Source organism: Dermacentor andersoni, chromosome 4 (genome assembly GCF_023375885.2).
Source record: "Dermacentor andersoni chromosome 4, qqDerAnde1_hic_scaffold, whole genome shotgun sequence".
NCBI classification, from domain to species: Eukaryota; Metazoa; Arthropoda; class Arachnida; order Ixodida; family Ixodidae; genus Dermacentor; species Dermacentor andersoni.
Genome location: NC_092817.1, coordinates 206776635 through 206789387, shown reverse-complemented (window position 1 = coordinate 206789387; position 12753 = coordinate 206776635). Strand labels below are relative to the sequence as shown.

Here is a 12753-nt window from a genome sequence, read left to right as displayed (position 1 = left end):
CAACGTTTGCCAAAGGACCGGACGGCGAAACTAAAAATTCAAGGCACCTTTGGTCCGCGTGCCTTTGATTGGCGAACCTTTTCGCAGATTGGTACTCGTCAGTATTGGTCCATTACCAGTAACAGCGACGGGTGACAAATACTTGCTAACACTCATTTGCCCTGCAACGAAGTTCCCGGAAGCAGTTGCGTTACAGGAATTAAGCTCCACAGCAGTTGTAAACGCACTACTCGGCGTCTCTGCCAGAATCGGATTTCCCAGTGGAATCCAATGCGACCAAGGTTCTGTGTTAACAAGTACGTTTACCACAACATTCTTGCAGAAATGTGGCATATCCCTTCACCGCACCTCTGTGTACCACCCGGAAAGAAATTCAGTCAAACTAAACTCAGTAATGAAGCGGATTCTGCGCGCGCTCTGCTTCGAGAAGGGCACCGACTGGGATGCGGCAGTTCCCGCAATGCTCGTTGCTCTGCGCTCCGTTCCTCACGAAGCAACTAGATTCACCCCGGTGGAACTTGTTTACGGTCGAGCGCTTCGCTCCTCGCTAACCTTGCTAAAAGTGGGAAGACAAATTTATAGACAAATCAGTGGTCGAGTACGTGCTGACCTTGTTGAAACGCCTACCTGAATCGCAAGAACTGGCGCAGATCAACATGGCGGAAGCGCAGCAACGCACAAAAGTGTACTACGACAGATCTGCACGCACTCGAACATTCAAAAAAGGCGATAAAGTGATGATTGTGAAGTCATCGAAGGCAAGTAAACTGGAAGTAGCATGGGATGCGCCGGTCACGATTAAGCAAAAACATTCCGACACCAATTACTTGGTAACAATGCCCAGTAAACGCAACGACGTGATAAACCAAGAGGAAATATATACCGTTATATACACTAACATTCGTAGTTTTATTCCTAAGCGTGAAATTATTTCTAGCCTTGTTTCGTCATCAAGCAGCAACCTGCTTATACTAACTGAGACTTGGCTGAACAGTGACATGACAGACAACGAAATACTGACTGACCTACCAAACTTTCAAGTTTTTCGGAAAGACCGTAAAGATTCACGAGGAGGGGGCGTACTCATTGCCGTTAGCCAAGATTTATCATGTTCCCTAATACAAGATTCATCTGACCTCGAAATGTTGTGGCTAATTTTTCACGCAGCACCTAACACAGTTTTACTAGGCGTTTGTTATAGGCCGCCACATAGTAGCCAGGATTTTTCCCGTCAGCTTAATAACGTACTAAGTCAACTGTCCGCAAAGCATCCGAATTCACACATCTTCCTCTTCGGCGATTTTAACTTTCCGAATATTGACTGGCATACCCAGCCCGCACCTATAGCTAACAATGGAGAGACAAGGGAATTCCTAGATTTTTGCAATAACATCAACCTTACTCAGGTAATATTTGAACCTACCCGTGTAACACAGAACTGTGCAAATATTTTAGATCTCTTATTAACCAATCACCCAGACAGCGTTCAGCCCATTACATACCTACCTGAAATAAGCGACCACAAAGTAATTCACGCTAACCTTCTCCTTACGCCAAACCGGCGCCGCAAATACCATAAAACCATCCGTCTTTATAACAAAGGAAATTATAACGCCATAAATAATGAACTTAACGCGTTTTTTCAAGTCTTCTCGTCACGTTTTTATTCCCGCAGTGTTCAAGATAATTGGTTACTGTTCAAAGACAAACTCGAAAGTCTAACTAATAGATTCATCCCCCAAATTAGTTTTCACTCTAATTCACAAAAGCCATGGTTTACTAAAACACTGAAACGTTTGGAGAACAAAAAGAAGCGTCTTTACCGTTCAGCCAGGTCTCAGGGGACGCATAGCGCATGGGCGAAATATCACGAAGCTGAACGATCATATCTCGCCGCTATTTCTGATGCCAAGCATACCTTTTTTCACTCGGACTTGCCCAATATGCTAACTAGTAACCCCAGAAAGTTCTGGCAAGTCATCAATCCGCATCACGCACCAGAAATAACCCTCACAGATGAGTCAGGCACAGTCTTCACTGATGCTGAGTGCGCTACTATGTTTAACTCTGCCTTCTCATCCGTATTTACGAAAGAAACTGAAATACCGCCATCATTTTCAGCACCACCCTCAGTGATAAATTATGCTATGCCACCAGTTGTCTTTACGTCATCTGGCATTTCGTCCCTAATCGAAACCATGAAAGTTTCATCTTCATCCGGTATCGACAATATTAACCCAAAGCTTTTGAAGAATAACAAGGATATTTGTGCGCAATTTTTATGCTTACTTTTTTCACAGTCAATGTTAACAGGTCAACTACCACGCGAGTGGAAAAGCGGTAAGGTCGTTCCAGTCTTCAAATCGGGTAAAAAAAATTCACCCCTTAACTACCGTCCCATTTCCCTTACCAGCGTACCCTGCAAACTCATGGAACACGTCATCTACTCCAATGTCATGAGCTTTCTCGATTGTCACAACTTTTTTCATTCTGCGCAACACGGTTTTCGAAAAGGCTTCTCATGTGAAACACAGCTGGCCATTTTTATTCATGATTTGCAGGCTAATCTTGATTCTAACGTACAGACCGATGCTATCTTTCTAGACTATGCAAAAGCGTTTGACAAGGTTCCTCACAAACGCCTACTACTAAAACTTTCATATTTGAACCTTCCCTCTAATATCTTTAAATGGATTGAAGAATTCTTGACTAACCGTTCACAGTACGTCACCGTTAACAACCACAACTCCAATCCTATCCCAGTAACGTCAGGTGTCCCGCAAGGGTCTGTCCTCGGTCCGCTTCTGTTTCTAATTTATATTAACGATTTACCAACACATGTCTCTAGTAATATTCGCATGTTCGCCGATGATTGTGTAATTTATCGCAAGGTTAATAACGCTTCTGACCAAACATCTCTTCAAGACGACCTTAACCGCATTCAGGAATGGTGTGCCAATTGGTTAATGGAACTTAACCCTCAAAAATGCAATATCTTGTCCTTCACGCGTCGCCGTAACCCACTTCATTTCCCATACGTCATAGCTAACGTCCCTGTACAACCGGTTCTATCATACAAGTACTTAGGCATTACCTTGTGTGGCGACTTGTCCTGGAGTACACACGTTACGAACATCATTTCATCCGCTAATAGAACACTTGGATTTTTAAGACGTCATCTCCGCCAAGCCCCTAAACATGTGAAATTATTAGCATACAAATCCCTTGTCAGACCAAAATTAGAATATGCCTCACCCATTTGGAACCCGCACCAAGCTTACCTTATAAATGCACTCGAATCAGTCCAAAACAGAGCAGCCAGATTCATCCATTCATCATATTCTTACGACATCAGTGTGTCAGCTTTGAAAGCTGAATCCGACTTATTGCCCTTATCACTTCGTCGCCGCATTGCCAGCCTTTGCTTGTTTCATAAATTTTTCCATAGTTCACTAGGTCGCCCACCCTACATCGTCCCTCCAGCCCGCATATCTCATCGCACTCGTCATCCGCTTCAAGTTTCCCGACCTCGTGCCCGAACTACCACTTTTGCCGCATCATTTTTCTCCCGTACTGCAGCAGACTGGAACGACCTACCCAACGACATCGCAGCCATCACGTGCTCATCCAACTTTGCCGATAATGTTACCAATCATGTTTCATCGTGTTAACACTCGCTAACCAAAATATATGTACCCACCCCTTATGTAATACCCCTCGTGGGTCTTTAAGGTAATAAAATGAAATGAAATGAAATGAAATAAATGTACCAGTCCCTCAAGTACCAACCCTTTGCTCTTCCCCGTCACCAGAAGAAATACTGGAATCTGTCGCTAAATAAGCTTCTTTAACAATCAAGCAAAGAAATGGGTTAAAAGGGCTTGTACGCAACTTCAGCGATTTGCTAAGTCCCTATCCCGGTAGGACAAACCGTGTGCGACATGACAATAAGTTGACTCTGACCAACCCTTTCGTACGAGGACGCACAGATTTTCGCCACATCATGAGAAATTGTTGAGCGATTCCGTTCAGAACATGTTGACCTTGGGTCTAAGTGTGCCAGGGGAAAGCGGAAACGTAACACCAGTCCCTGGCATGCTAAATACGGCAAAGAAGCTAATGTCGCTATCAGACCTTTCCTTGCGTCTACCACTTCTTTTTGCTTTCTAATTACGCAAGCAGCTGCTACATTCGTCCACCTTTTCACAGTTTCGGTTCCGCTCATGCCCGCACAGTGCATATTCGAGGCCTCACGATTTTAAATCTGATAAGGTGATTCTTCCAGTTAGAAAACCCGTTTTCCACAAATGTCAAGCGAGACTCCTTGTCTCTGGAACTTGAAGTATATGGAGAAATAAATGCGCATCTCACAAGCGGCGCTACCGTTCCAACAAAATACCTTGTCCACTGACGCATCATACAGAAGCTATTTGTTTGATTGTTTCCAAGCTAGTTGGTAATGTCGCTCCTGTTATGGTTTAAAGTAACGAACTGAATCCTCGCCAACAACTTGCACACGTGCGGAGGCAGCGGTTACAATGGCATATGTCGAGCCTGTGCCGCTCAGGTGGACCTCAGTGGGTTTAAAAGTAGACGTCGAAGGTCCCATGACAAGTGGATTGCGTGCCTTTTCATCATCCTCACTGGGAGGTCTGTTCTTCTTGATGAGATATTTGTCATTGTTTTTCCCGGTTTTGTAAAATACAATATGTCATAACTGCAGTGTTCTTCTTATCCATTTCTCAGTTGGAAGTCTACAGCTACACGCGCCAATCTGGTTGCCTATCTTATGTTTTCTTACTTCATTCCCTTCCCCTCCTTCCTTAGCCTGTCTTTATATTCCGACGTGCACTACAAATAAGCGCCCATTCTTCAAGCTTGTCAGCGTGTGTCTGCCTCGCCTGCGTCAAGCGCAGTGTCCGACTTACGATGTAACAGTGGTGACGAGGGTGGTACCCCCAGGGTGGTACCACCCTCATATGGGGAGGTGTGGACGTATCAATGCTTATCGATACGGGTTCCCCGGTGTGCGTCGTGTCCCGACAGCTATTTGAGCAGCACAAAAACACTTGGTCTTCGCTACGGCCTTGACGCACGAAGTTATCATGCTACCTCGGAAAATTGCCAGTTTTTGGAGAGCTCCTCTTGCCGGTATCGTACGACAGTACAACCGTGGAATGCACATTGGTGGTGCTAGATTGCCCCGGTCCAAGCTTATGTGGTCGAGACCTAATTTCCCTCCTGAGCGACGCAGGCTCCCCCGTCCTCAGCCTCTCAGCCAAGCCGCTGACCGCGCAGCCGTCTACCACCGCGCAGGTCACTGCTGACATGTTTGCCGAGTTTCCAGATGTTTTCAGCTCGGCTCTGGGCCTCATCAAAGGACCCGCGGCACACCTACAGCTGAAGGAGGGAGCCACGCCCAAGTTCTGTAAGGCCCAATCTATTCCCTTCGCTCTACGCGACAAGGTATCTGAAGAGCTTGATAGGCTCGTGGCATTAGGCGTCTTGTCACCAGTGCCGCATTCCGAGTGGGCTACGCCCGTTGTACCCGTCCTTAAGAAGGACGGCACCGTTAGGATTTGTGGCGACTTAAAGTCACTTTAAATTCGGCATGTGGGCTGGAGCAGTACCCGTTGCCAGTAATCAATGACATGTTCGCGTCCTTAAGGGGTGGAAAACATTTCAGCACACTGGATTTACGCGACGCATACCAAGTCCCTCTCGATGAGAAATCGCGCCAGTTATGCGTGATTAACACGCATAAAGGTCTTTTATGCTACAACAGATTACCTTTGGCATTACCTCTGCGCCAGCCATTTTTCAACGCAGAATGGAAACAGTTCTACAAGGCTTATCAGGCGCGCAAGCTTCTCTGGACGATGTCTTGGTGTCCGAAAGAGCCGGAAGTGACGACGTGCTAAATGCCGTTCCGCAGCGTTTCCGCCAGAGTGGTGTTAAACTGCGCCTCGACAAATGCAAATTTCGGCAAGTGTCCGTTACATATCTCGGCCATCGAATCGATCAGCAAGAGTTGCACCCAATAGAAAAGAATGTCGAAGCTATCACAGAAGCCCCTAGCCCTGAAAATGTAGCTGAGCTTCGTTCTTTTCTTGGCATGATCACTTTCTACTCAAAATTGTTGCGTAACATATCGTCTCTGCTCGCTCCATTGTATCGGCTGCTGGAAAAGAACAGACATTGGCTCTGTGAACAAGAGCAATAAACGGCGTTCGATAAAGCAAAACCGTGTTTGCAGCAAGCAGGTGTGTTGGTTCACTTCGACCCTTCACAACCGCTGAAACTAGAGTGCGACGCATCGCAAAAAGGTATCGGCGCAGTGCTTTTTCACACGAAAGGGAACGTCAACAAGCCTATCGGATTTCGTTCAAGGACACTGTCGGAAGCAGAAAAAAACTATTCGCAACTTGAACCTGAAGCACTGGCCCTCGTATTTGGAGTAATGAAGTTTCGTGATTATCTTCTAGGCCGAGAATTCATACTGGTCACAGATCACCAGCCGCTCCTGGGCCTGCTGAGACCGGATCGGCCCACTCCGCCTCTGGCTGCTGCTCGCATACAGCGCTGGGCGCTGTATTTGGGAGAATTTCGCTACAAGTTACAGTAATCGCCAGGCAAGCAGCTCCTGAACTCGGACGCACTTGGTAGGTTGCCAGAAGAAACTTTGGAGCCAACCACGGAAGGGGAGCCACCTGACTACGTTCTGGCACTGGCATGTGTCCAGGAGGGGCCGGTCTCGGTAGAAGAACTGCAGGCGCTGACGGCGGGTGACGCAGTACTTTCAAAGGTCGTGCAGTACACAAGAGACGGGTGGCCTCCAAGCTCTAAAGCATTAGAACGAAGCTTACTCCCCTTTTACGACCGCAAACTGGAACTGTCATTGGCCCACCGTTTGCTGTATTGGGGCCGTAGAGTTGTCATTCCAGTTAACGCGCAACATAGAATGTTGCACATGTTGCACGAGACACATCTAGGATCATCGGCGATGAAATCAATCGCTTGGTCAGCTTTTTGGTGGTCAGGAATGGACCACGACATAGAACAACTGTCAGCGGGGTGCACAAGCTGCATCCAAAATCGACCAATGCCGGCATCTGCTCCGCCAGTTAACTGGCCGACCTGTCAGGAGAACTGGTCAAGAGTGCATCTAGATTTCGCGGGGCCAATCAAAGGAAACATGATCCTTGTTCTCGTAGATGCTCACAGCAAATGGATTGAGGCCGTACCAATGAAACAGGCGACCACGTCTTCGACTATTACTTGCCTGCGCAGCCTCTTTAGCAGGTTCGGCATCCCTCGCACCATTATTTCAGATAATGGGACGCAGTTCACTAGCCAAGAATTTACTGATTTTGCGAACAACAATAACATAACCCACCTGCGCACGGTTGCGTTTCATCCACAGTCGAATGGCCTAGCAGAGAGAGCTATCCGAACTGTTAAAGATGGGCTGAAGAAGATGAACCAGGGCAGGTTGGAAGATTGCCTTTGCAGACTACTTTTCAACTACCGGAGAGCACCCCTTGCATCGGGCAAGTCTCCTTCGGAACTTCTTCTTGGCTACGAAATCCGGTCTCGCCTCGACCCATGTCTTCGTCCTTTGGTTACCGGAAGATCGGGAACATCGGATGACCGGACTCTTGCACCAGAAACAAATGTTTACGTCCGTTGCTTTGGTAAAGGGGATAAATGGAAAACGGGCACGGCGAAGTCAGCAGACAGAGCTAGGATGGTGACAGTGGAAACGCCTAAGGGCCTCGTTCGGCGACACGTTGATCAAGTTCACACAAGGAAAGACCCAACGGCTACCCAAGGCCACAAGGAAAGTGAAAGCTCGTCCATCCCGAGAACTCCGGAAGAAACGTTCGGAGCAAAGGCAAAAGCCGAAACTCGTGAAACGTCACCACCACAGCGTTAGTCATCACCCCAACCTCTCGACGCACAAGAGAGAAACGGTGAACCTACAGTGGCCACGGAACTGCGACGCTCAACACTAGAGCGCAGACCTGTGCAGCGTCTTCAGTATTATTGATGGAGAAATGTTATAACTGCAGTGTTCTTCTTATCATTTCTCAGTTGGAAGTCTACAGCTACACGCGCCAATCTGGTTGCCTATCTTATGTTTCCTTACTTCGTTTCCCTTCCCCTCCTTCCTTAACCTGTCTTTATAATCCGACGTGCACTGCAAATAAACGCCTATTCTTCCAGCTTGTCAGCGTGTGTCTGCCTCGCCTGCGTCAAGCGCAGTGTCCGACTTACGATGTAACACAATACCAGGAAGGTAAGACCAGCAAAGAATGGAGTGCTAAAACTTTGTTCCGCTTCTGAAAGAAAGAAAAATGGTGGCCAATCACCTCTGTGAAGGAATAGTACCAGCGAAGCTGTCACTGTGCTCCAAAATACGAAACCCATGCACGGTGTGAACATTGTCGGACAGCAAAATCAAACGAGCACACGAAACAAAACTCGACTGGCCTGTGCGCAGTCCAGTACTAGAGTTTTATCCTAGCAGATAAACATGGAGCTATCGGTTTGCCTCCCATAGAAGCCCATCTATTGGCAGCAGACGGGAATTTCACAACTTTCAACTTCACCGGGAACTACTTAACTATAAAAATAAATGAAACTCATCGTAACCATAGACTCGTCTTAGCGGCCGATTGGCGTATAATTTTTTGCGATAGTTTTGATAAAAGAAGAGTTACAGTCGTTTTCTGTAGAGCATTCGCGGGCACCTGCCGTGGTTGCTAACTGGCTATGGTGTTGTGCTGCTGAGCACGAGGTCGCGGGATCGAATCCCGGCCACAGCGGCCGCATTTCGATGGGGGCGAAAACATCCGTGTACTTATATTTAGGTGCACGTTAAAGAACTGCAGGTCGTGGAAATTTTCGGAGTCTTCCACTACGGCATGCCTCATAATCATAAAGTTGTTTTGGCACGTGAAATCCCATAATTTCATTTTTAGAGCATTCGCAATGAATGTCGCTGCGTAACAAGGCGTCCTTATTAACTACGCAGAAGTTGGCCAGCCCAGATACCCCTCCCCTACGAGAGCACATGGAGGGTAGACAGCTTCGCTTTAAAAACATAAAAAAGTGCGCCAATCGTTTCTTCGTGCTAACAGTGTTGCAGTCTCTACGTACTAAGAACAAATAGATCGAGTAAAGTTTATGTTTCTTCTTTCTACCCTTCAGTACCTACTTCGAGTTGCAGACTGATTTGCCGTTGGAGGTGTCGCGGACAGACTTGCAGACGATTGCCGGACAGCACATAGAGAAACAGAAGAAGTTGATTATTTAGGACTTCCAAAACAGTGCACTAACACACACAGAGAAGCAACAAAAGCTTCGCACTCAGCTACTAAAGCTGACTAAACACTTGTTGCTCAGCCCATAAAGCTGGCACAAGGGTTAACACTTGAGCTCAACTGCTCACAATTCACGACTTCCCCTAAGCCGGGTTTGACTACTTGCCTGCTCGAAACCATGACTTAAAACCAAATATCAACATGCGGCACGCCAAACACGCTCTTGTATAACATTGTCCGAAAATTCTAGGAACAGGCGGTGGCGCTGGCAATAGGAGTAGGCGCCACGGGGCGCGCTACATTCCTTCTCTCTTCCCCTTGTCTCCTTCAAAGATCTCGGGCCTCTTCGAACTGTTTGTCCCCGCACGCGCTCTGTCACGGTCGCCGCAAAAAAGAGTGTCTCGGCCGTGCTCTGGAACGCACTCGCGGGACGCGAACCTTATAACTTTTTCGAGGAAATTCTCATCTTTCTCTTCTTTCTCGAGCGGCCACGCCGAAAATGTCCAGCGTTTCCCATAGCGGTCTTACAGGTGGCTTCTAGCGACAACGTTGTTCTAGGACAACTTACATGGTTCTAGCGACCTCTCAGTGAGCAGAGTAGGAGTGACGTCGATCATTCACTGAACATGTAGCCGCCGCTTGTCGAGTCTGCAGTTTTACTGGCCACGTTGATTCCAGATGTCGATGACACACTCGATTTTTTGTCCCGTGGTAATTGCTATGTCAACAGTTGGCGGCAAGTCTCAATTGAATAACCTGTCAAGCGAACGAGAATTCATGAGCGGTAGTCAGACTCTAGATTGTTTACAAGAGTAAGTTTATCTGAACCAGTGACTCACAGGGAACCCTTACCACGAAACGGAAATTTACAAGGGCTGGCATTGCAAAATTATGACTGGCAGTTCACCGCTGTAGTTGAAAAGAAAACTTAACAGTCATTGCATTTTTCGAGTACTATCATATGGGGCAGAAAATTGCAAGTTGACAGTCAAGCCTTAGAACAAATTAAGGACCGAACAAACAAGTGATGGAACGAAAAACGTTAGGCATAGCGCCAAGAGACCACAAGAGAGCGTGGTGGATGAGAGTGGAAACGGGGGTGCTGGTGGTTAAAATCAAGTGGGGAAATAGGAGCTGGTTAGGCGGTGTACTTCCACGGGCAGATCAATCGGTGGTCCATTAAAAATTCAGATTGGGTGTAGTGGGAAAGGAAACGCTGTCGAGGAGAGCAGGAAAGTAGGTGGAGTAATTAGATTAGGGAAATTTGCCCCCATAACTTGGAATCAGCTAGCGCAGGTACAAGCCAATTAGAAATCCGTATGAGAGGATTTCGTTCTGGAGGGAACATGAAAGTACGCTGTTGACGTTTTATAACATCCAAAATTCGTCGGAAATTTTAACGGGCTGTTACTTTTGAGCCGCAGTTCGCTCCGTATGACGAGCCCGCATTCGCATCTTTACAGAATGGCGTCGCGCGCCGCTTGAATATCGTCACCTCCACATTGGCAAGGTCGACGACTTGAACGGAGTCGATCCGATTTCAGCTAGAATATTGAAACGCTATGTGGTTCGTGTACAATGCTTTGCACTATTTGGACGGGCACTTGAGCGTGTGTTCTTATGAGGTTGATAAATTTATGGCGACGTTGGTGCGTAGCATCGTGGTGATTTTGACTGATTAGCCTTGACTTCCTTGAGGTGCCACATGGGATGTGACAGACAGCGTACTTAGGGACTCCAGGCCCTGACACCACTAACCTATGTTTTATTACCGGTTTTCAAAATTGATGTGGAGGCGCCTTTGTGCATTTCGCCTCTGTCGGACTGCTGTCACCTGAACCTGCAAAACAAACTCTTGGCCTGCGGGAAGCATCATCCTGTTTTATAAGCTGATGAGAGGCCAATTAGACGCGATGAACGCTGATACGAAGTCGAAGTAAGATGGGTAGAGAGACTTGCTGGTGTGGGTGCTATGTATTGAAGTTTTCTGGCATAATTTGTGAGTGTCAACAGGTACGGCTTCTTTCTTCATTTCATTTATATGGCTGCTTTCATAGCTCTCCATGCCCTCGACAGTGATTATATGCGAAGGGAACGCGCGTTCCATCGTCGGTTGGCGGTCAACGGCATCGTCGACCACAATCTGAGATGATACTGGCGGCCGAGGAAGCTGATATTCAGCCTATGCGCGGCAGTAGAACCACACCTCCAACCATGTGCAGTGCGGCCCCATACCATACCTATGAACGCACGTGTGCTGCCTTGATGTCATACCAACTGTGTTGTGTCATACCACGTGTGTTGCCTTGATGTCATACCAACTAGTATATGTTATGGAGCTATTCAGTGCATTTCCGTAATTTGTATCAAAATGAAGATATTTAGTCGCTTTGTAATGCGGTGGTGGTGGTGGTGGTGGTGATGTATACAGGCCGGGTTAGCCTGGCAGACCTGACCAGCTATTGCTCAAACTGAGCATCTCATAATGTGCCAAATATGTCACCATGTGATCATCAGTCCTGTCTCTCACAGAAATGTGAGAAGAATGCCTAACACTCCCACCGCAATTCTTTTGATGGTGGCGCGGTGAATGGGTGAGCACGGTTGCGCTTGTCGGTGCTGTAGCAGACACCCGGAAAAGGAAGCTGTCGAATAAAAATGTGCAGTGATTTGCCGTAAAAATGTAGCCTCAACTACGCCTGCATGTTACTTAAAAACAGTGCTCCCAACACACGACAAATATCGAGAATGGGGACGCACACGGCGCTGAACTTGCAATTACGTTTAAAGGAAAGATATGTTTGCACTTAAAGCCTGCGCGCTTCGTCATTGTCAATAGCAAGAAATTATTCCCAACCATTGTGTCGTGGTTGCGCGTATGATTATGTACGTGCTACGCCCCTATTTAACAAGTCCATCTCTTTCAAAGATAAGGCTACGGAAGGCCGACTAACACAGCCGAAAGCTTTCGCGGTTATATGAAACGCCTCTGTCACTCATGTTGTACTCATATGAGTGTGAACAAACATAATATGCACTCACACCTGAAACAGTGCTTTCCAAGGTTTGTAAACTTCTTTTCTAAAGAATTCTGGTGCTCCAAGAGTCTTGCATTGATCCATCAGATTGTCTGCCCTATGTAAGTACGGCCACAGGACAAAGCGATCTGGCAGGCAACAGCAAGCTTACAGGAAACAAACTTATTGCCATGTTTTATATTACAGTCTGTATTTTTTCCCATTCCTCCCCTCTGTCTATTCACAGCTGCTCGCATCTTCCAACTTTATTAGGCGCTGAAAACATAACTTGGAATTCATATATGTTCCCTACTTTGTTAAATCTGTGTGAAACAAAATGAACGTAGGGCATTGGCGCTACTTTTTTTACTTCTTTCAGTCACATGTTCAGCACCTTGTGTGTGATGAGG

At 46.9% G+C, this 12753-nt stretch overlaps 1 pseudogene; it reads left to right on the top strand.

Annotated features, from left to right (window-relative positions):
- Positions 1–656: 656 nt before the first annotated feature.
- On the top strand, positions 657–7989 carry LOC126538377 (uncharacterized; annotated as a pseudogene).
- Positions 7990–12753: the final 4764 nt, after the last annotated feature.